The sequence below is a fragment of the Rattus norvegicus genome, chromosome 13 (assembly GCF_036323735.1).
Source record: "Rattus norvegicus strain BN/NHsdMcwi chromosome 13, GRCr8, whole genome shotgun sequence".
Classification (NCBI taxonomy): domain Eukaryota; kingdom Metazoa; phylum Chordata; class Mammalia; order Rodentia; family Muridae; genus Rattus; species Rattus norvegicus.
Window position 1 is genome coordinate 70,821,110 of NC_086031.1, and position 21,551 is coordinate 70,842,660.

General features: G+C 45.5%; 1 protein-coding gene across 10 annotated transcripts in view; it reads right to left on the minus strand.

The window, feature by feature from the left end:
* Fam163a (family with sequence similarity 163, member A) overlaps nt 1-21,551 on the minus strand; it is a 78,282-nt gene that overhangs the window by 7,981 nt on the left and 48,750 nt on the right. For 6 of the 10 annotated variants that reach the window (XM_008769671.4, XM_008769670.4, XM_008769668.4 and 3 more), the window contains one exon: nt 2,870-2,966. The exons of 1 other annotated variant lie outside the window; for it this stretch is intronic. The gene's annotated coding sequence lies outside the window, so the exon portion shown is untranslated. The remainder of the gene's footprint in view (nt 1-2,869; nt 2,967-21,551) is intronic. 3 more of the 10 variants (XM_039090967.2, XM_039090968.2, XM_008769669.4) reach the window with 1 other exon arrangement.

Genomic DNA, 21,551 nt, shown 5'->3' on the forward strand with positions numbered 1-21,551 from the left:
CTTTGGTCAGTAAAGAGCTGATCAGCCAGTTAGCTGTGAAGAGGAAATAGGAGGGTTGGACTTTGGATCCCAGCCAGGGGTCCCAGGGAGAAAGAAGGAAGGAAAAAAGATAGAGAGACCACGTGGGAGATCGGGAGGATTTGTCAGGAGGGCGGATGAGAGAGCAGGCATGAGGATACGCATGGACCAGAGCAAGCCAGGGCAATCCAGAAATTCCCTGCAGTTATTCAGGTACAAAGAGGGCAGTAGAAAAGCCCCCAAAGACTCAGGACTTTAGAACAGAAGAGGGGCTGGGATTTGATTCCTTTGGAGGTGAGGGAAGTCCTGAGGGGCTTTGGTGGCACAGTCATCTTTCTCAAATCTTACACATCCTTCAAAGCACCAAGCAGCCTTTCTTGGCTGCCCCATTCCTGAGTCCTTGCCTCAGTTCTATGCAATACCTTTCCATATGCTGCTTCTCAAGTCTTATCTGGAGGGTACTAGCCAACTTAAAATATATATCTTTATTTTTATTTTATGCATGCGAGTGTTTTGCCTGTGTGTATGGATGTGCAGCACATGTGTACCCAGTACCTGAGGAAACTAGAATAGGGTTTTAGATCCCCTGGAATTGGAGTTACAGATGGCTGTCAGTTACCACGTGGGAGTTGAATCTGGGTCCTCTGGGGAGTGGGAGGGGGAACAAAACAGCGAGCGCTCATAATTGCTGAGCCATTTCTCCTTTGATGCAAAAATACCTTGAGGCTTCTATTAAGTTGCATATTGCGGGAGCTTTGGGGGTCATGCTTGAGATTCATAACAAAGAAATAGTATAGTATAATGTATGTATAGTGTAGTATATAGTATAGAATATATAGTATAGTGTAGTATATATAGTATAGTATATATAGTATAGAATATATATTGTATAGTATATATAGTGTAGTATATATAGTACAGTATATATATAGTATAGTATATATAGTATAGTATATATATGTATAGTATAGTATAGTATAGTATAGTATAGTATAAGGCTGTTAGCCTGTTTGCTAGGGCAGACCTATGTACCAGACCCCCGACCTGCCCTGGCTCTGCTTCTGCCCCTCTGCCTCAGCTCCTGAAGCAAGCTCATTGTCAAAAGTCGCATTCCTTTCTCCTAGAAAAAAGTCTACTAGCACATAGGAGCGGCTCCAGTTTATCCATTCTGAGCAGTCAGCAGCAGGACTATGACCAGTCCAAATCTCAGAGTCGCCTTTTGCCAGATTAAGGGCAACATGACCTTCTGTGACCTCCCCCACCACAACTTTCTAACATGATAATCTCAGAGAATCCTCTTTTGGGGCATGTAAGGAAGTGACAAACATTTACATATCCTGGCGGCACAGCAATTAACAATTGAGAATTACGGGGACGCACTTCCGGTTGATACAATATGTGTGGGAGTAGGCTACCCCAGTTGTTGTAAACTGTCTTGTATTGTTTCCCATACCTGCTACTCCAAACACTATACACATCAGGTATCATGCGCCTAATAAAAGTTGGGTAATTGGTTCCGAGTAACATGTCACAGGCTGACAGTTATGATTTTAACTGACCACTAGGGGACAGCAAGCTGCAACTTTTAATTCCGCCTGCCAAATTGAGCATTCCTATTGAAGATGGATTTGGCTTTGCCCAGATGTGTGGTAAGCCTTGTTGCTGGAGGTTCCTGAAGCATCTGATTGGTAGGTGGGGGGAGGAGATGATTCTCATGCTGTAGAGAAATTATATGACGCCATTACAAGGTCAGCAAATGGCTCCCTTCCTTCCATACATACTGCCAAGGCTTTTTTTTTTTCTTCCTTTTTTCTTTCCTTCTCTTCCCTTCCAGTCTCCTTCCTATCTTCCTTTTTTTCCCCTTCGAGACCCTCCCCCCATGCGACAAGATCCCAATTCCTAGCTCAGGCTGGCCTGGAGCTTTCTATGTAGCCCAGCCTGGCCTCAGACATGTAGGAATCCTCCTGCATGAGAACCTCAAGGCTGGTATGTTAGCTGTGAAGTTATCACACTGGCCTCAAAAGCCTTAGTCCACCCTGCTGGGATTTTTGGAAGACAAGGGCTTATTGGAAAGCCTTGTAAGAACAGTGCCTCCCTCCCTGACCAGACCCTGGCCTCCCCTCTGTCAGCTTTAGGACTTAATGGCTTAGTGGCTTAAAATGTGCTGGAAACAGCTGCCTGATGGCTTGTGTTTGAGCCCAGTTGTGCCTTACACAGCCACCCCATCTTGGAGATTCACCTTTTGGCCTTGGAAAACTCACACACTTGCGCGAGTGCGCACACGTACACACACACACACACACACACACACACACACACACACACACACACACACAAAAGCAAATGATTGTGAGGGGAAAGTGAGATCCCACATGCATCTTTCATACAAGTTTGTTGGTTTGTTTTTTTGTTTCTAATTTCAGACATAGGGCATCTAGCATTTGTTTCATAGCAAAAAATAATATACCTTCTTGCACCTTTCCAAAAAATAAAATAAAATAAAATAAAATCTCACAACACAGATGGAGAGGCCAGACTTCTCAGAGATCTATCTAAAGTCACAGGGTAGCAGGTATCTGAGCCGGAATCTCAGAGCTAGTGCTGTGGGCCCGCTGCCTCTTGGGTAGCTTCATGAGAAGGAGAATAAAGTCTCTGTGTTCCCACCCAGCTCCTCTCAGACCTGGGCAGAACAACTCAGTGGTGGCCAACCTGAAGGACAAGTGTCAGCAAAGAGGAAAACGTGTCCACTTGGAATCCTGAGAGTCTGTTCCCTGAGTCCCTGACTGTTGCGGCAGCCCTCAGCACCCACCTTCTTCTGGGAGGAAGGCTTTGGCCTGTGCCTTATACTTACAGGAAACAGCTGGAGCAGCAGTGGCACGCTCATGCAGGCTGAACATGAGCAGAAAGCAGCGGGGGATGCATCATGGCAAGGGTGTCATCGGTCCCTGCTAGAGAAGACAGGAGTGGGGAAGGTTACTGGGAGATGAAGGTTGGCTGGTCAGACAAGCTAGGTCTTCAGTTCTGAGACGATCATCCTCTCAGTCCCATCTCTCCCTCATTTCCTTCTTTTAGCTCCGTCCAGTGCAGGAGCAGAGCACTGGGGAAGAGGGCTTGGGGCAAGAGGCTGTGGAGACAGGAACCCATCTACAACCTTTCAAACCTCTAAAGAATCAAGTGTGTGCACTGAGACCCCTTTTACAGTATAGTCAGTGGGGAAATCTCTCCAGCTCTCCTCTAAACAAAATAAATATCCCAACAATCCCCACAAATCATGCCTTAGCCCAATCCAGATGCTTTTTTAACTTAGTCCAAAAGGCTGTGGCTTGTGTTTTTACAGACTGTAGAGCCAGCCATGAGTAATAACTAGCACCCTCGTCTCGTGGTATGGCTTTTGCCTCTGGTTTGGATCTGCTCAGGCAGAAGTGGCTGCAGCGGTCCCTCTTCTGTCCACACCACCCCTCCATCTTTCTGTATTTACCTGCTCCCATGATTTTCAGTTTAGAAAAACAATTCATGGACATGCAAAGACTCTTAAGAGAGCTGGCCCCTCTTCTTCTTCTTCCTATTTAACAGGAAGAAGCCAAGTCCAGAGAGGATGAGTAACTTCCTTAACCACACAGCAGGGGAGAGACAGATACACCTGCAGAGGCATTGAGGATGGAGCGTCCTAACTCTGTTCTGCTGTCTGCCCTTCCAGAAGGGCTATACAAGTTTCTCCAGGAGCTGGGGTGCCCCCTGGAGTGTACTTTCTTGAAGCAGATCAGTAGTTACAATCAACCAAGTCACAGGTTAGGAAACAGAGACCCCCAAACCTCCCAGAGCCACACCCTTAGTGGGTGGCACCTGGAATCCTATTATACCAGGCTTGCATCTTGCCATCCGGCCCTTGAGGAAGTGCTACAGGAATGAAGGGAGGTTTCAGTCTGGAGGCAGCAGGAGTGAGGTGGGAAGCATGTAGGAGGGGTGACCTTGCTGAATTGGTGGCATCGTCTGGTACCTACATCGAGACTGGTTCAGGGTTCTGTGTCCTTGGGGCCAAGGACACCAGCAGTCCTGAGGTGGGAATTCAGAAGAGCCAGAGGCACATAGAAGGGGAAGGACACTAAAAGCCACTCTCCATTAGACTGGAGATCTCTGCTCTCTCTAAGGGACCCCTTACCATCAGCGATCCCAAAGGCTCACTTCACTCACTTCCTGGGTGACTAAAGCTATGAAATGCAGGCTGTAGCTGGTACCAAAGCATGTGATTAATGGCCCCTGCCCCTGCTCCACCGGGTTAGGAACGCAAGTTAATTGAGTAGGGGCTAAGCACCAGCTGATGTCAATTTCTTCCGATGCAATTAAGCCTTCTCCAGTCATTTATTAACTGGTGAAACTGACACAGCAGGTTAGCAGCTGGAGGAGAGGGACTGCTGTTTCCTTGTAAACTGTCTGGGATAGCAAGCCTCAGGCCCGGGCTTGGGAGAGTGAGGCAGCAGCAGGGTGGGGGTATGGATGTAGGGGTTGGGGTGGGGTGGGGGATGACACCCAAGGACCTGTTACTATGACTATGACCATTGCCAAGCCCTGACTCTCAGATGAGGATCTGAAGAGTCCCTTTTGCCCCAGGTAACTGCAGACTCCCAGAGATGTGTGCGGTTGGAAAGCAACGTCTGCAAATCATCAAGAAGAGTCGAAGCCATGACATAAACGGGGGCCTCCATCATGTCACCTTAGCCTTGGTGTGCCTTACGACCATGCAGGTCCTTGTGACTGAGCCGTTCAGGCACAATCCACCATGGGGGCAATTTCAACACTACAGGAAAAAGAACAGGAGGCAGGATCCATGATGATTCTAAATATAGTCAAGTTGACAGTGAAGGTTAACCATTATAACTCCACCGCTTGTCACCCAAACACACAGTTTTAAATCCTGGGCCCCTAAAGTCTCGTTTTCATCTCATAAGCAAATTCACTTCATCTACCTTTAAATGTTCTCAAAGGCTTTTGACAGTTTTGACCCTGTTTAAAAGTTCAAAGTCACTTCTGAAACGCAAAGCTGTACTATTTTTATTTCTGTGCGTGCATGTGTGCATATAAGATTGTGTATGTGAGTGGAGGCCAGAGACTGACATCAGGAGTCTTCCTCAGTTGCTTCCACCTCTTTTTTTGAGATTGGGTCTCTAACTTGAACCCAGAGTGTGTCAGTTTGGCTGGTCTGGCTGCATTCCTCCGAGTCCCCTCCTCTACTTCCTAAGTGTTGGGATTACAGGCAGGCCATCATGGCTGCATTTACACTGGTGTCATGTCCTCAAGCACAGCACTCTGAGCCATCTCCCTCATCTCAGGACATCTCTTAAGTGTAAGCATATATATATATATGCCTGAGGTGGACACTGGGAATCTCCTTCCATTGTTGTGCACCTTACATATTGAGGCAAAGTCTCTCACAAACCCAGAGCTCTCCATTTCCATTGGTCTGGCAAGTCAGCTTATTCCCCAGGTTTTTTTTCCCTCTGCCTCTTGTGGGCTGGAGCTGGGCCATCAAACCCTCTCAGCTGGTTCTCACATTTGCAAAGCACTTAAGTTACCAGTGGAGCCATCTTCCAGCCCTGGCTCTAATCTGTTTAATAGTAACAGTTGCTTCCGTACCCGCCTTATCTGCAACTTTAGTTACCCACACTCCTTTCCTTGCCAAACAGCACACTTCTCTCATGGATGGTTTTGAGCTACCATGTGTGTGCTGGGAATTGAACCTGGGTCCTCTGCAAGAGCAGCAGCTGCTTTTAGCCACCATCTCTCCAGCCCTATAGTACTTTTAAAATCAATGAGACTAAGAAATTCCTCTGCAAAACAGGGAGTCTCAGTTTCCCCAATCACAATGGTGCTACCTGCACTCAGTGTGGGCCTTTCTTCCTCCCTTCTTCTGCAAGAGCAGCAGCTGCTTTTAGCCACCATCTCTCCAGCCCTATAGTACTTTTAAAATCAATGAGACTAAGAAATTCCTCTGCAAAACAGGGAGTCTCAGTTTCCCCAATCACAATGGTGCTACCTGCACTCAGTGTGGGCCTTTCTTCCTCCCTTCTTCCTCTCTGGAGACACTTTGAAGTCACATCCAAAATTATGCTTTATTAATGAGTTGGTTAACTAGTCCAATCTAAATTAACTATCACAGGCCTTGGCCATCTCACTTTTTAGCAGTGGGCGGAGCACTGAGACAGGAAATGGACAAAGAACAGCAGAGGCAATGTACCGATGTCAACGTAAAGCCCAACCAACTCTGTTTTTGAAGAAGCCCCGTTCCGTGGGAGTCCAGGGGCTAATCTCCAATTCCAGGAAGAAAATCACAAAGTCCACCTCTCCCCTCCCCCAGCAACAGCCAGGCTACAATAGCAGGACCAAGGTACAAAGAGATAACCTGAGACACCCTGCAGAGAGCAGGTGACCTGACTATCCTGTTGTCAGGTGGTTTTGCCCCATGTGTGGTTCCTGAGGACTACACCAGGAATGCAGTTTTTAAGATATTAACTTGCTAACCCATATGGAAATTCCCCAAGCTTGTTGTAACCACAATAAATCCTCTGTACCACTAGACTCGGGGCTCTCATTCTGACCCGCTGCACCAGGCATGGGGAAAGACCTTGCTCGTAAGCTCGTTATAAAGACCCTTATGAGATTGCATCGGAATTGGCTCCTCGGTGGTTTTGGGGTCTCTGTAACTTGGGCATGACCCTAACAGATATCCATAGAACATTCCATCCAACCACCACCAAAAATATATTTTGTCATCAGCCCACGGAACATTCTCCATGATAAATGATATCACAGACCACGGAACAAGTCCCAGCAAGTTGTAAAAGTTACAATTCTATTAAATACCTTCTCGTGTCATCATACAATAAAACTAGTGATACCAAAACATGGAAAAGAATTTATTTGAAAAAAAAAATAACCATGATGGATCAAGGAAGAAATGCAGGAACAAAATTTAAGATTTCTGAGACCAGTGAAGATGGCGACATTACATTGAAGTGTATCAAATGTAGCACAAGCATGTTGAAGAGGGATGCTCATAGCAGTCGATGGCCCCATCAGAAAGGTAGGACGACATCAGGGGCTAGCTAGATGACTCCGTGGTTAAAGCCCTTACTGTTTTTGCAGAGGACTGAGGTTCAACTCCCAGTACCCACTTAGTGACTCGCAGCCATGCATACGCATACATAGGTGCACATATACACATGTAGGCAAAACAATCATCCACAAAGATAGGAAGACAACAGGCTGGAAAGATGGCTCAGTGGTTCAGAGCATTTACTGCACTTGCAGAGGACATGGGTTCTGGTCCTGGACACATATGTGGTGACTCACAGTCACCCGTGCTTCTAGTTCTAGGGGATTCAACACCATTTTCTGGTCTCTTGGGAATGGCATGTACACACCACACCACACACACACACACACACACACACACACACACACACACACAATGCAAAGACATGTATGTTGCCAAGACACACTCATACACACAAACTAAGTAAACTGTAAAAGAAAGATATCAGATAAGCCATTTATGTGTCTCAAGGGACTGGAAGGCAAGAACAAATTAAACTGAAGATCAGTTGGTGGAAATAAAGCAGTAACAAAGATCTGAGCAGAGATAGACGGAACAGAGACAAGCACACCAAGAAGGAGCTGGCCTTTTCTTTTTTTTTTTTTTTTTTTTTTTTTGGTTCTTTTTTTCGGAGCTGGGGAGAGCTGGCCTTTTCAAAGGACGGAAGACAGACAAACCCTGAGCCACAACCATGCTGACCTTTCTCCTTTTCTGTTTTCTCCTCAACTAGTTCAGCCATCTTCTGAACTGTGTGGATTTAGGGGAACAGGCAAGCCAGCGGGTACCTTACTATTTGGTTGCTTTAAGGGCTTGTAGCCCTTTAAACATTCCAGCAGTTAAGCAGTGCTCAAGGGTCTTAGAGAGACCTGGCAAGCAGACCAAGGGAGGAGCCATGGACCAAGAGACCAAGAGGGGTGTGATCAAAATGGCTGGGTTATATAGGCAAAGAAGAAACTGGGGGAAGGGAAGGGAAGCTCAGCCTCTGGGCTGGATAGGTTTAGGTTACAGGGCAGGGTGACACATGCTGGGAGGAGCCAAGGGTTTTCAGAGAAACATGTCCCAGGTTTCTTTGGGACCTGACAGTTCTGATCCACTATTTAGATGATAGTACTTAGTTAAATTAATTAGACCGGGCCCTCCGGACTCTGTTTCTCTTTGCAGGTTTTAATTATAAAGAAGGACTATCCCGGGCTGGGGATTTAGCTCAGTGGGAGAGCGCTTACCTAGGAAGTGCAAGGCCCTGGGTTGGGTCCCCAGCTCCGGAAAAAAAAGAACCAAAAAAAAAAAAAAAAAAAAAAAAAAGGACTATCTTTTTAAAGAAAATTAATTACTAGCAACTCTCAAAGACAGAAAGATACTAATAATTTATGTAAGGGTAAAAAGATATATGGTGGGCTAGTGTTTACAAACTTCCTGAACTTTGAGTCTGTGTATATCCTCAGCGTGTAGCAAAGTGAAGGACCAGTGAATAAGATGATGGGTAGAGAGGAGGGCATGCAAAGAAAACCACCGCATAAGGACAATAATTAATAAAGATGAAGGAGAACGACGCCTGTGAAGGGACTTATAGCTAGGGGTTAAAGAATAAACTAGGATTAATTATAAGTGCCCAAGGCAGAAGGTCATTACCACAAGTATAACCAAGCCAAATTGTGTGTGTGTATGTGTGCGTGTGCGTGTGTGTGTGTGTGTGTGTGTGTGTGTGTGTGTGTGTGTGTGTGTGTGAAGGTACAAAGTAGACAGGTTTGGCAGGAGATCTGAATGCTCCCATTGGCCAAGGTCTCTGCAACCAGCCTCTGAGTTCTGAGTGCTGTGCTTGCAAGAAGGCTCCATTAGTCCCAGAGACGGGAGGACGAACAGGCAGAACAAATTGAGCAGAATTTGCTAGTAAAATAGGAAGCTCCATCGAATTTGACCCCGGCAGTTCCATTTTTAAGGAGCCTGTTCTTCACAGATGTGCACACCTAGAGGGACATGCACAAGGGCATCGGGGGTGTTTGTACACACACCATGTAAGAAGGGCGTGTGCCTCAGAAACGTCTCGTTAGAAGCGCAGTTTCACAAATATCACAGAGTACATTTACCCAAAACAAGGTGGTGTGGGTCAACTACTTGACAGGACTTCTTTTAGACAGGTTCTTCTGGCTCAGGCTGGTTTTGAACTTGCTCGATAGCTTGTGTTGCTTTTTGTTTGTTGTTTGTTTTGAGACAGGGTTTCTCTGTGCCTTAGCTCTGTAGATCAGACTGACCTCAAACTCAGAGGTCAGAGATCTGACTACCTCTGACTCCAAGTGTTGGGAGTAAAGGCCTGTGCTGCCAACACTACCTGGCTTGATTTTGAACTTTTTTTCCCCAAGACTAATCACCTGGTCATCTTTTTAAACATTTTGTTTATGTCTATGAGTACACTGTCACTCTCTTCAGACACATCAGAAGAGGGCATACAGAACCCATTACAGATGGTTGTGAGCCACAATATGGTTGCTGGGAATTGAACTCAGGACCTCTGGAAGAGCAACCAGTGCTCTTAACCACTGAGCTATCTCTCCAGCCCTGAACTTGAACCCTTAATACTCTTGCCTCTACTTCCTACATTGTTGTGGTTATTACAGATGTACAGAGACAGGGCCTGGGAGACATCTCTAAATTTAATTTTCGAATATAAATGTATAGTTTTAATTAAAAATATATTAATTACTTCCTCTGGGAATTTTCCAAAAATTTCAACAAAGAATTTTAATTACATCATGGTGTGGTGGCGCATACCTTTAATCTCAGCTCTCTGGAGGCAAAGGCAGGTAGAGGCAGGACATCCCAGAGATGTGGTAAGCACAGATATGGCACACATAAAAAAATATATGCTGGTCTGACTGGCACAAACCAGCCCACCCTTATTTCAAAGGCTTCTTTGGAGATGGAGTGTAAGGACTGCTGTCTGAACCTCCCTCGATGTTAGAAATCGGGTGACATTTCCATTTTAATTCCCTAAGTTCACAACAAAGACACAGCTCGGAACTGAGCACTGAGCAGAGGTTTCTCAGGAGAATAAGGGCAAGGCTAGCCTGGGTTCTTGCCAAGTCCTGCCAGGCAGTACTGGCTGTGGACACTGTGAATGAAGCTTCAAGAAACTCATGCTGGGCTCCCTTTTTAGCTCTCCTTCAAGATCTTGGCTGTTTCTATTCGTAGATGGTCCTCTAATGATGCCCCATGGTTAATCACATAAATTATGTCTGATACTCACCTATGAGGAGGAATACCTCTGTTAAGTTAGGCAATTAGGGCTGACGATATCTACCTAGTGTGTGGCAGTGCTCCGCAGACTGACTGGATGCCCAGGGCACCATTAACACAGTACCAGTATCTCCATGCCTGTGGCTGGGTTCAGGTTTCTTTCTAAGGAACTCACTCTCAGCTCAGTTTGATTTCATTTTAATTTACAAGCATAGGAAAGCACCCAGTTCCATCAAAGCCAATTCCAAGACCTTTGAACACTTTAGAGCTATGAAGTTTGAGCTAGTCCCAGTCCTGTCTCACCAAGACGCCTTGAGACTTGTCAAGACCTGGGGTTTCATAGTGCCCTAATTAGCATTAAGCCAGCAGACCACAGACTGTGCAAAAACACATAGTATCTTGTTTCTAGGTCCCATGCTCTTGTCTCATACTTTGCATCCATGAGACAAGCTTACACATCATTATGCAGATGGATCATAAACCTTCTGTCTTGTAAAATAACTCATAGACCCTTAGAATTTTATTATATTCAGTTTGTGTGTATGTATGTGTGTATGCATGCACACACACATGCATGTGTGTGTGCATGCATGCATGTTTTTATGTGTGCACATGCTTATGCTACAGCCCAAGTATGGAAGTCAAAGGATAATATGTGGGAGTCGGATCTCTCCTTCCACTATGTGGGGCCCAGGGATGAAATTCAGGTCATCAGTTTCATAACCCATGTTATTATTCTACAGTTATCATCTAGGCTGGTCTCAAACTCATGACTCTTTTTTCTCTACTTCTTTAGTATGCCCTACTAGCAAGCATGGTACAAGCATGGTATCTTCTTTAAAAAACAATGTGTTGACTATACATGAGTTACATGGCTGATAATGGCAGTTTACAGAGAACGGACAATACCCAGGGAGGACCTACCAACACTCACAGCCAATCCGGTGAACAAAACATGGCAGTATAGGGAGGGCCCTGCCCAAGAGAAGCTGTTGTAGAAAGGATGAGGACAGACTACTGAGCCTTGTTAAATACTGTCTCTATTGCTGTGAGGAGACACCATTGCCAAAGCAACTTGGAGAAAAAAGCATTTAATTTTGAAGTTTGCTTGCTTAGGTTCAGTTCATTATCGGGTTGGGGGGGTGGCTGACAAGCAGGTATGGTGCTGGAGAAGTAGTTGGAAGCTCTATCTTCTGATCCAAGGGGGAGAGAGAGAGAGAGAGAGAGAGAGAGAGAGAGAGAGAGAGAGAGAGAGAGAGAGAGAAGGCCACCTCTCCTAGTCCTTCTAATCCTTCTTAACCAGTTCCACTTCAGGTGACTACACATTCAAATGTGTGAGCCTACGAGGCCATTCTCATTCAAACCACCACAAATATCTAAAACCTATCATTTGGAAGAGGGGTTCATTTTGTTCTGCATTTATAATCCATCAACCTATGGACCTCCTGCCTTTCTTTTCCTTTCCTTCCTTGTGATATTTCATGGGGATTCTTTTTCCCACCATCTTCATCTCTGAAGTGTCGTTTCTTCTGTGTTTCTCCAGGAGCCAGTTGACCCTCCTTCACAATGTATTTTTAATAAATTGCCTTTCATTTATGCAGTAGAGTGTGGGTTTCCCAAGGACAAGAGTGGAGGTCCGTTTCATATTCCGTATGTGATCCAGCAAGGACCCTTGTGCATGCATTACAGGATGAACGCATGGATAAGTTTTAAGTAGGGGATATTTTGCTTGTTTTGTATTTTGAAACAGGGACTCACAATGAAGACAGGCTGTCCTCCTACTTAGTATAACTCTCCTGCCTCAGTTTCCAGTTGAAAAGGTAAGCCACTAGCTCTGGGTTGTTTTAATTTGAGCTCTGTGGTTGATGAAGATGATCGGCAGTTTCATTTTATTCATTTTGTTAATACAGAAAACAGGTCAATTGTCTGAAAATCACATGGTTCTGGCTTTCCTCTCTCTGATGCCAGCTTTCTGTTATGAGAAAAGTGAAAGAAACTAAGTAACAGAAATAATCAGATCCCTCTTAATGGGTATTGAATATGCTTCTTATTTCAGAGAGTAGCCTTCTTCTTAAGACATCAAGAATTAAAACTGGAGGCTGGAAGAGTAGTGTCTTAGGATTTTACTGCTGTGAACAGACACCATGACCAAGGCAACTCTTATAAAGGACAACATTTAATTGGGGCTGCCCTACAGGTTCAGAGGTTCAGTCCATTATCATCAAGGTAGGAGCATGACAGCGTCCATGCAGATGTGGGGCTAGAGGAGCTGAGAGTTCTAGATCTTCATCCACAGGCAGACAGGAGAAGACTAGGTTCCAGACAGCCAGGAGGAAGGTCTCCAAGCCCACCCACACAATGACACACTTCCTCCAACGAAGCCACACCTACTCCAACAAGGCCACACTGCCTAATAATGCCATTCCCTGGGCTAAGCATATTCAAACCACTGCAGGTGGCTCAGTGGTTAAGAATAATGGCCACTCTTGCAGAGGACCCAGGAGTCCAGAGCCCATATAGTGGCTCACAACTATCTGTAACTCTAGTTCCAGGGGATTTGGCCTCCACATACATCACGTTTGCACGCGGTGCACAGACACATCTGTGTAGGCAAAACACACATGTGCACACAATTAATAGAACTACAATCTCGAATGAATTAAAATTATCTATTGTAGTGACTCGTCACTAACCACTAATCGTTTTCATGTTACAGAAAGGGACACTGAAGTTCAGAACGATTAAGAAACCAGCCCGAGGTCACATATCTGGTGAAACAACATTTGATAGTGGAAGAACATGTTAAGACTTATTCTGCAGTAGCTTTTACATTTCCTAGCTCTGCAGGATAAATCTTCTCATGTTCCACTATCAAACGTTGTTTTCCAACTAGGAAGACAAGATTTTGACTCCCAATAAAGGAACACTGTTTAGCAGTCAGGAAGCTGGACAGACAGAATGACCCAGTGACTGTGAGACCACCTGAGGATTGTCAAGCGTTTGGTGAGAACTCAATTTTTGCTGCACGGGTGGAATACATGACTTTTCTCTCACTTAAAGTCCTGCTCCTAATATTTGTTGCTGAGATAGGAGGGTCTCAAGTTTCGAGATATCCTGGGCTACACAGTGAATTCAAGGCCAGCCTAAACAAGATAGGGACACAGTCTTGAAAGAGTCTGGGGATGTAGTACAGTGGGCAGTGCTTGCCTAGATTGTTCAGGTCCCTGGGCTGAATTCTCATACCCCCATCACATACACCACAAGGCAGGAATTGTTGTATAAAAAAATAGTTATCCTACTGTCTTGGTAAATATAACTCTTCAAAGAACAAGTTCAATTTCAGCATCCTAAGATCCTCCCCAGAGCTCTGTGCTGGAATGTGCAGCATGGGGACAGAGGGCCCAGCTGTCAACTTGCAATGTCCCCCCCTTCTCTTTCTATCCAGGACTGGGTCATGCAGCCACAAAGGCCCTCATGTGCGTGAACTGTGAATACTCCAACCTGGGTTCCGGGCACTGAAGCATCACTTCTCTGAGCTCCTGCAGCCTCAGGAGTATGCATGCTCTAGGTGACAGGCTGCTATTGACATGCACAGGTCCTGGAAACACTCTATAGCTCCAAGGCCAGGGTGAGGGAGACATACAGGCAGCTTCTGGACTGCACAGATGTGTCCTCCCTGATGGGGGTGTTGTGTCCTGAGGCTAGCCACAGAGGGCCTCTTTTGCTGGAGTCTAAGAACAATGCTATTTCTTTTTTTCCTTTTTTCAAATTAAGTTTTATTTGAAATTACTCTTCCCCACATGCATTTTACAATCCTATACATCAACCCTGACATGACTGACCTACTTAAAGTGTTATTTATCTTCCCCCAAAGAAGATTAAAAAACAATTTGTCACAACCACAGATTTCTAATGTCTACTACATAACAATGCTCTTTTTTTCTTTCTTTCTTTCTCTCTTTCTCTCTTCCTTCCTTTCTTTCTTTAAAGATTTATTTATTTTAGTTATATGAGTACACTGTAGCTGTCTTCAGACACTTCAGAAAAGAGCATCAGATCCCATTACAGATGGTTGTGAGCCACCATGAACCCAGAACCCTGGGAGAGCAATCAGTGCTCTTAACCACTGAACCATCTCTCCAGCACAACAATGCTATTTCTAACAATGTCCCAGGGTATTAAGTCCCTTGGTCTTTCCCTTTCTCTTGCCTGTCTCTGTTTTGTGAAGATAATGTGTTATCTGAATTTAAGACCCAAATCCTGTCTGGGATTCAATGTCTAGCCTGGCTGAGTATTAGCTGAGCTTTGAGGGGCTTTGCTGGGACTTTTAGTGCAATGTCTTAACGGAACTGCTAGGGAGAGGGATGACAGGCAGAGCTTCCAATTCAGACTCTGTCGTGTCTGTTCACTTCTCACTGGCTGGCGGCTCACATATCCAATTCCTTCTTAAGAATGTCCCAGGGCCAGATGTGGCAGTGGACACTTTTAATCCCAGCGCTTGGGAGGCAGAGGCAGGAGGCCAGCTTGGTCTACAGAGTGAGTTCTAGCACAGCTACAAAGAGAAACCTTGCCTTGAAAGACCAAGAAAAGAAAAGTACACCCTAGGAAGCTGGGAGGTTGGGAGGCGGTGGCACATGCTTTTAGTCCCAGCACTTGGGAGGTAGAGGAGTGGGATCTCTATGAGTTCGAGGCTAGCCTGGTCTATAGAGTGAACAGACAAGGCTACACAGAGAAAATCTATCTCAGGGGAGGGTGGGAGGGAGGGATATACTCTGGGATTCAGAGAAAATTCCCTTCTTGATACTGCAACTCTTTCCTAACTTCCTTTCCTCTTTCCCCGTGCTCTGGTATTCTGCAGGTCACCATTTGCGGGCCTGCTGAGCCCGAACAGGAGCTGCCTACAGTGAACTTTTTCTGGAGAAATCTCAACTCGAGTGGCTGCCATCTACTCAGGTCTGGAAAGGGAAAGTTGGTCTCTTAGAGGAGATTGCAGACAAAGAGCCTATCTGAATGAGCCTGGCTCATTCAACCAAGTCTTCCTTTATCCAGTTTGTTTCTGTACTCAGTACAGGTTGACAGTGTCTATTCTGGGGACCATCGGCACAACTTGGACTAGACTATTGGCACCATAGCTCACTGGCTGTGCAATTTGGGTAAAATCACTCAGTTGGGCCTCAGTTTTTCCCTAAAAGCTCTCTAAAATGGTGATAAGAATAACCATGTCAAAGGTCACAAAGAGGCTTTGTGGGGAAGTTCACAAAGTTCACATTTTCAGCAGGAAACTCATAGCAGTTGCTAAAGGAAGGAAGGAAGGAAGGAAGGAAGGAAGGAAGGAAGGAAAAAGAAGTGAGAAGAGAGAGAGAGAGAGAGAGAGAGAGAGAGAGACAGAGAGCATGAACTTGGCATGCATGGCAGCATGTGCCGGTGATCCCAACACTTGAAAAGTGGAGATAGGAGGACCAGGATTTCAAGGTGATCATTCCCTACATGAGGAGTTCAAGGTCAGCCAGGGCTACATGAGTCCTCATCTCAACAACAAAGCCAGCTGCTACTCGTCATCATTGTTGTCATCATCATCATGTCTCAGAATATATGGTTAATTTGACCTTGCTCTGAGCCAAATTATTTTCCTGTGTCTAGAGTCAGGCTGCTTTTGCGTCAGCCATAGGGGATGGCTGGTGGGCATGAAACAAAATGTTGCAGCCTAGCTAGGAGTGAGCTCACACTTTTTTCCCTTCATAAGCTGGCCCTGAAAAAAACATTTGTGGTCATAATCTTTAGCTCCCGAGTCTAAGCTACGGCCCTGATTGATCAGTGTTGGGTTGTACATTCAACAAATCAGCCCTGCTTAACTGAGATCCGTGTCTGAGTGGTTTGTGTGGCAGTTCCCAGACCCCCTGATGTGGGTGCTGGAAACGGAACTCAGCTCCTCTCGAACAGCAGCAAGTCCTTTTAACCACTGAGCCATCTCTCCAGTCCTCCTTCTGTTTTCTTACACCAGGAACCACCTGCTTAGAGGTAGCCCTGCCCACAGTGGACTGGAACCCTCCCGAATTGCTTATTGTGTGAGAAAATGTCCTATAGACCTCCTCCAGGCAATCTGATGGAGGCATTTTTTCCATTGAGGCATTGAGACCTCTAGATAACTCTAGCCTGTGTCAAACTGATGAACAACCAAGAAGCAGAGAGACTTATGAGGGAGCGTTCTCATGACAGAAGGCTGGGCTCTGTGTCCGGCCCAGAGGATAGAGGCTGTCTGTGCTGAGAAAACTGGCCTAGAGCGTTAAGAGCTGAGCCCTAGATACAGCTCCATCAGGGACATAGAGTGCAGTTTTTCCTGCTGGCTGGACACAGGCATGAGAGCTGGGCCTTCCACTTTAAGCTGGAGTGACTTGCTGAACACTTTTTAGGCTTCCCTTTTGATGACATCTCTCCTCTCCAACCTCTAGCCCTCCACTTCATATGTGTTTCTGCATATCAGATAACATACATCAACTCATTTCAACCCTGCAGGATCCCTGTAATGTGTCATGTCTGCCAATGTAGACACAGAGAAACGGAGATGAAGAAATCTCAACTTCTAGCTTGTTATGGTTAGTATTATTAACTGGCAGAATCTAAGGTCACATAGGAGACAAGTCTTTGGTGTATCTGTGAGAGATTGTCTAGATCAAGGTTGGTCTCTTGAGAATGTCTGTGATTAGGTAGGCAGGGCCATTCCCCAGGCAGGGATACTGGGCTGTATGAAATATGAAAATCAAGCTAAGAATTAACATTTATCGTTCTCCGATTCTTATTAAAATATTTTTTTATTTTATTTATTTGATGTATGAGTGTTGTGCTGCATGTATACCTGAATGCCAGAAAAGGGCATCAGATCCCTTTATAAATGATCCTGAGTCACTGTGCTGGGAATTGAACTCAGGATATCTGGAAGAGCAGCCAGTCCTCTTAACCATTGACCCATCTCTCCAGCTCTGCTCTCTGATTCTTGAGGGCAGATGTGCTGTGAGAGTGATTGCTTCAAGCTTCTGCTGCTTTGACCTTCCTGCCATGATGGAGAACCCTTGAACTGTGAGCTGAAATAAGCCCTTTGTCCCTTGAGTTGCTTTTGTCAAAAGTATCACAGCAGCAGGAAAAGGAACCAAGACATCGTTCACAACTGTTAAGAGGCAGGGCTAGGCTCCACACCCAAGTCTCTATGCCTCATCTCCCATGCTATGTTGAATTTATTTGGCTATCTAGATCCAGAATGATTCTTTCAGGCTTTGGTACATGCGCATAAATGGTAGTTGTGGTGGTTTGGATGTACGTAGCCCACAAGGAGTGATACCATTAGGATGTGTGTCCTTGTTAGAATTGGTGTGTCCTTGTTGGAGGAAATGTGTCACTCTCTAGGTGGGCTTTGAGAGTTCCCAGTGCTCAATCTCTGCTCAGTGCAGAAGAGTTAGTCCCCGTCTGGCTTCCTTTGGGCCAAGATGTAGAACTCTTGGCTCTCCAGCACCAAGTCTGCCTGTAAGATGTCATGTTTCCCGCCGTGATGATAATGGACTGAACCTCTGAAACTGTAAGCCAACCCTAATTAAATGATTTCTTTTGTAAGAGTTATCTTGGTCATGGCGTCTCTTGATAGCAATAAAACCCTAACAAAGACAGTAGGTCAGTGGAAGATGAAGTCTTCCCTGTGAGGGCCAGGCTGCAGATGTTCTCTTGGGAAGGGATAAGTGGACTCTAGATAGTTGGCAGACATGGCCTGAAAGTAACCATTGTTTCAACAAAAATTAATATGATTTGGATTCACCAAATGAACAAGCCAGGGGATGGAGGGACCGATGGAGAATTAAGTACTTTCGAAATAGTTCCTTTTGGATGGAGGGCTTTTAATCTTTGCTCTTTCTTGACTGATCAAGGGCTGGAAGGTCAGGGAAATAGATGTAGAGGCATTAGAGACTGAACTGCCACCAAAGAGGAAGCACACTGTAAGAAAAGTGATCCCACGGTGGTTGGCAAATTTACTTCTGGGGAGAAACACACCCGTCATTTGCAGAGGATTGTCTAGAGAACAAAGCTCATTTATTAACTTGCCTTTGCAGCTGCAACCTCTGGTCTGGAGGACATTGGAGTCATGTCAGGGGCTCTGTAACCATCTAGGTCTCCACACTCCATGCAGACCCATCTCCACAGCTGAATGGTTAAACACACACACACACACACACACACACACACACACACACACACACACACACACACCTCTCTCTCTCTCTCTCTCTCTCTCTCTCTCTCTCTCTCTCTCTCTCTCTGCCCCCATGGTGGTCCCTACCTGAGAACTGTTGGTCTCTGTCAAGACAACTCTTCCTGCTCCCACTGTCTCGCATCTGAGTCCTGTGATGGGCTCCGCAATGAGCCCCAGTACCTTAACCAGTCCCTCCCTCCTCCACTCTGCCATACAATTGAGTTCCCTAAAAGACAACTGATCAATCCCCTCTCATGCTCCCTCTCCTTCTCAGGACAAAGCCTGGCATTCTAGGGCAGCTGTGCAGTAAAAGATTGCCAAATTTTCATTTTTTTATTTATTTGCTGACAGTTTTTTGTGGGTTATGACATAATTTGAATATATTTATCCCCTATTCTTCTTTCTGATCCCCTTCCCTCTCTGAAAAACTTCTTTCCCATAATATGTCTGTCCCCCTTGATCACTATCCTGAGGTGCATGTGCCCTGTGTGCAGTGACTTGGACACATCTGGGCCTAGGCCTCATTCTCATGTCCATGCCTATGATAATTTATGCACAGCCCCTGGGTACTTCCTAATCTCACCCCGTCTGCATATCTGCTGCCCGTCTGTCCTCTATTGGCATTGCTCCCAAGGTTATGTCTTATTTCTGTCATTGCAGACTCATTAAATTGTGCCCAACAACTGGGGAGGTGTCTGGGGCAGGGTCTATGTCTCTTTCGTTCCTATGTCTTTGGTGACCAGCACATGGTAAGAGCTCTGAAAATACCAGCTGAGAGAACAAATGGATTCTGGTACCCTGACCTGTTATTTATGTCAATTTTAGATCAAGCAAGTCTCAGAATAGACGTGTTCGGGATGAACTCTCCAAGTTCAAAGACCTAATAGCTCAGCTAAATAGTTTACTCTATTTGCTGTAAATTAAGAGCCTCGAGCTAAAGAGCTTGTTTAGGGGCTGGAAGACTATGGTTGGGTCTGCTGCCACTCCTTCCACAGCCACTTAATGCTTTTGAAATAATCTCATTTCAAACATCAATAATTCAGATTTGTATGTCAAAGGATGTCGAGGTTCACCTAATGGACATTATCAGATTCAACCTCTCACAATGACTGTGACTGGAAGGTCTTGTACTCTCTTCCTGGCAGCAGGCCCGATGCTGCCACAGTTCAGTACTTCAGCACCCTGCTGTCCAGGCCAGCGCCTTCCAATACCAGTCCCTTGAGAATGGAACTTAGCTCCTGTCAGAGCCTCCTGGGTCCCCTGCAGTGTTTCACCCCCTTGTCAGACCCTTCTGGGTCCCTTGCAGGTTTCCTAACAAAGGAACAGTCTGGCCTGGTAAAGACACACCTGGGCGATGGTCAATTCGTTCCTGTCTTTTGTTTTTGAGATTTAGGCTGGTCTTCCTGGATTTCTCCCCAGTAAATTGGGGGCATGTATTCAGTCTTTTGTTACTGAAGTCTTGAGCCGGGGTTTCCCACTGTGCTTCCTAGATTTTTCCACCTGGTTGACTTGGGGTATGTATTCGGAAACTAAGCTACAGAATGGGCATTCTTTCTTAACACGAGTAAGTGTGTGTGTGTGTGTGTGTGTGTGTGTGTGTGTGTGTCTGTGTCTGTGTTTTAATCCCGAGGGCTTATGCCTGGTTCTCGGTGCCGTGTGGGCATAGACAGGCTCCTAGGTCCTGACACACATATGTGTGAGTGTGTTGGGGAGAGATTTGGGGTAAGAAATGCCAGGGTCCACGGAGGTACCAGGTCCTACTGGAAATGCTCTAGAATTGGGGCTTGAAGGATAGATTTAATTCCTAGTTCTGTGTGTAACCTTCAGATAGTTTCTCTCTTTTAAATGAGGCTAATTCTTTTATATGCTTCTGAGTTGTCTAGGATCAAATGACACGTTTATGTCAAAGTCAGTTGACACACCGATGTAGCTGAAATTCTGAGAGACTGAACCCAGGGATCCTTCTTTGCTCTTTAGCACAGGGTTTTGTTTGAAACTACAAGTGCTAGGCTCTGTTCCCAGCTACTTAAGAGTTGGGTTAGACTCCAGTTCAGCCTTTCAGGCTGGCAGCCCAAGTGGGTGGCTGTCCTTGAAGTAGCCTTCCTTTGAGGCATCTAGAAACTTTTGCAGATCTGTGCCTGGCTCTTGATCTACTTTAGCAGATCTTGGACCCTGGTGAAGTCGTACTGTAGAGAATGGGGGTGCTCAGCAGAGAACACACCTCAGGTTAAATTCATGAATGCTCTAGGAACCTCATGAATTTAGGTTTTTAGGAGGTTTGGAAGCATCTGAACAAAATGACACGTGTGTGTGTGTGTGTGTGTGTGTGTGTGTGTGTGTGTGTGTGTGTATGATGTATATACGTCTGTGTGTATACTTTTTTTCTTTTTTCTTTTTTCTTTTTTTTCGGAGCTGGGGACCAAACCCAGGGCCTTGCACTTGCTAGGCAAGCGCTCTACCACTGAGCTAAATCCCCAACTCCGTCTGTGTGTATACTTATGTGTGAGAGTTGACGTTGACATTGGGTGTCTTCTATTGCTCCCACTTAAAAAAATTCATCGTGTGTATACATGTGGGTACACTTGTGTCGTAACACGCACATGAAGGTTGATGGACAACTTGTAGGACACGGTTCTCTCTAAGTGGGTCCCAGAGATCAGATTCAGGTCTTACTTCCCACCAGCAAGAACCCTCACCTACTGAGCCATCTTATCAACCCTCTACATTAGTTTTGAGACAGGTCTCTTACTGAATGTGGAGCTCACTTATTTGGCGAGGCTAGCTGGACAGTAAGCCTCAGGGATCTGCCTTTCTCTGCCTCAAGTGTGCCTCAGTCACAGGCGCCTTTTTATGTGGTTTCTGGGGAGCCAAGCTCAGATTCTTTGCGTGCACAGCAAACAGGCTACTAACTTGAGCCATCTTCCCAGCCCTGACTTTTTAGATTAAAATGATGGCCTTTTAATACAATAAATTGGTTGA